The sequence below is a fragment of the Protopterus annectens genome, chromosome 5.part0, assembly GCF_019279795.1.
Source record: "Protopterus annectens isolate FY-2018-M chromosome 5.part0, PAN1.0, whole genome shotgun sequence".
Lineage (NCBI taxonomy): Eukaryota > Metazoa > Chordata > Ceratodontiformes > Protopteridae > Protopterus > Protopterus annectens.
The window spans coordinates 502547641-502550970 of record NC_056735.1 but is presented as its reverse complement, the minus strand read 5'-3'; the positions used below and the strand labels follow the sequence as shown (position 1 = coordinate 502550970).

Genomic DNA, 3330 nt, shown 5'->3' with positions numbered 1-3330 from the left:
TCCGGAACCTGTACCGAACCTGTACCATGCTGTTCCATACTCCCTTTGCTCTTTTCCTAATGTCATTGGATCACATCACATTCTACTACCTGTCCTTAACTCCCATACATATATGCTCTCTAAACATGATACTCAAGGTTGAATCCTCTGGATGGATCACACAGAACCCACCCATTTACCTCTGAATAGTGTCACGTCCTCTTGAATTCTTACTTCAAAGTTCTTCTCAACTTTTCTTTATGGTACTTGTCTGTTATCAGTCTCATGTCAGTATTTAGCCTTAGATGAAGTTTACCACCCAGTTTGGGCTGCATTCTCAAACAACTCAACTGCAGGAAGACCTGATTCTGACATGCCAGGAGCTGCCACTGGCCTCACAACGGCCATGGGCTGAGCCTCGATCACAACAACAACTTGGGCCACCTGTGTGGTTCCAGGGAGACAGACTTTTGCATGCTGCATTTCCCTGCACCCTTCACCTGGGCAAGGATTTAGTGCTGGGATCTTCCCTCTTTACTTGCTTTTACTGAGAGAATCCTGGTTAGTTTCTTTTTCTCTACTTAGTACTATGCTTAAATTAGGTGGGTCACCATGTCTGATCTGAGGTCGAGTTCCGAGCCTGGTTGCTGGGGGTGGGCAAGCAAAGAGGGGCTGCAGTGATGGATGGACATGCCTGCCCTCCCTTGGCCTGTTCACCCAGTGCCCCACCACCAAAGGCAACTGAGTGGTGGTACCACTGACAGCCTCCAGGAGCAGGTCAGACCTATGCCTCTGCCCTCGCATAGGCTTCTTGGTTCGGGGCGGTGACACTCCTCTCCTCCATCCACGTCACATGTCGGAGGCCAGGGGTTCAGTGATGCGCTCCCTCAACTCCCCAGCCACTCCCTCACTTGGGCTGGGACACACCCCCAGGAGTGATAAAAGGCATGACGACCTTCAGACAGGCATAGCCCTGGGAGTAACCTGGGGCCACAAAGTGCATTAAAAGTGTCAGTGATCAATGAATGTATCCTGCAATTCACATTAGTTCTCACAGCTACCTGTGTTCTTCATCGACGCATGAACTGAGTGATTCACCTGTCAGAGCCATACAGTTCTCAGTCAGTCACTGCGGGCACTGCTGCCCACTCAGCTTTGCAGCAGGAGATGAGCAGGCAAGGTTTCTCAGACATCATCACAGATGCCTGGAATGGGATTACTGGCCCCACACCTTGGGATGGCAGGGAGTCCTGCTGTGGCTGGTGCACGGCTGAAATGCCAATTTTCTGGATCCTCAAATCCCTCTTGTGCAAGGAGTCCATCACCTCTGGGGCAAGAGGCAGACCACACCACTGGACCAGGCACCCCCTCTATAGCTGTCCCCTCAGGGCAGCAGAGGAATGTCTGCACATTCCATCATGTGGACAGGACCCCTTTCCTCCCACTGCCGGGAGACAAAGAGAATGGATGCCACCAAACCTCTCGATCCCCCTCTCCCATCCCATGGGAGTCATGGGCTTGGTCCTGTGGGCCTCTGCTGGGGTGGGTAAAGAGAGAGAGAGAGAGAGAGGGTCGGGTGCCAAAATGAGGAGAGACTGTACCCAGGGATGGCACCATCCTGGGACGCTCTGTATTAATGAACATTCAGGTTCACCTACAGAAACCTTGTTATGCTTTTACTTCCTCTAGATAGTCAGGTTTGAGCATCTTCTCAGCTCACCATCAGGGCCGTAACTGCCTCCAATGGGGCCAATCCAAGGACCTCACTTACCCATCCAATCAGTAGTAGTGATGGGCGGTGTGTACTCCGATACATATATGCTCTTTAAACCTTATATTGAAATCTGCAAGCACTCTGTTTTGTCCATTACTATCTCTGCTAACCACTTTAGTCTTACCTAAATACAACTTTAGCACCTGTTTACTTACAACGAATACTAACACTACTTCCCCCCTATGAAACAAAAAGTAAAACCAATTGCTTTCATTAAGCATACCACACTCCACCTCAGTAATCAGCTGGATCTCAGTGGGCATATCACAATCTAAGGCACATCTGCATCCTAAAAAGAAAAAAATATGTCAGATAAAACATCTCTATGCCTATATCAGTGACCAGCTGCAGACCCAGTAACTCCACATATACAGTTTGTGATGTTAACATCATGAGAGTTTGCAGATGATGACGCCTGGATACAGTTGCAAACACCAGATATCCTGTTCCTAGCTATCTGTAACCTGGTTGAAACCCACTATCAGTAATGAGGAAATCCTACCACAAAAATACAGAATCCACTGAGGGGACCTTAAAATAACAAGCACACATGCTATAGCCATCCTATATTCCAACACTCTACAAATGACACTATATCCCAAAGTAATTCCCAATTGTTCCATTACTGAAATTCCTGTGACACTGTTTAAGATAAAAATATCAGCATGTCTCATATCCTTCTACATTCCCTCTACCAGAAAATAATAATAATTGCATTATTAAGAATGTGCTTTCCTGGATTTATACATAATACACAAAATTATAATCTTAGAAGATATTAGTGTCAACAGATCTTCTATTGACCAGTAATCCACCTCTCCCTGTATCAATCTGGTTTCATATCATTTATAAATATTCCAACAAGACTTAACAGACTTATTGGAAAAGATTAAGCTTTGACTGAAACTAACATCGCATCCTACATATGCTATTAACATCACATCCTACATATGCTATACATTTCCTACAATCATCTTCAAAATTACCCATGGAGAAAACATTAGGAACATATCAGTCTTCAACTTAGGTATGTTCACTAATGCACTGAAAGTATTTAACTGGCTCATGTTGGAATATAACTCTCAATAGAAGATGTCATTTAAAATTCAGTGATAACTTCCTTAACTATTGCAAACCAACATTCCACATTATGAAGAAACAAGTTAAAGTTAAATTTGACTAATGGTTAACCCCTGATACCAAGCAACATATGCAACAAGAGGTAATGCATGGAAGTCCAGGCATGCCAAGTAAATTCAAATCAATGATAAATGTTACCTCCATATTCACAATCTAACAAAAGCATCTATTTACCCTGACAAGAAAAACTACAAGAGAACCTACTGCAAACACAAAGCAATCTTTTGATGAAAATCTGAAATTTTAATTTTCACATTCAACAGGCAGTTAAAAAACTTCATTAGAAATTGATACATCTTTATAGAGCAAAACCATTCTTAATAGATGCAGGACACAAAGTCACAGTGTCTAGTCAGTTACTGCCTACTTTACTATTTGGCATGCTCCTCCTCAAAAATATATATTTACCCCAGCTTGAAAAAGGTGAACATTGCTAT

At 43.8% G+C, this 3330-nt stretch overlaps 1 pseudogene; it reads right to left on the bottom strand.

Annotated features, from left to right (window-relative positions):
• Window positions 1-930: 930 nt before the first annotated feature.
• Window positions 931-1088, bottom strand: LOC122802945 (annotated as a pseudogene).
• Window positions 1089-3330: the final 2242 nt, after the last annotated feature.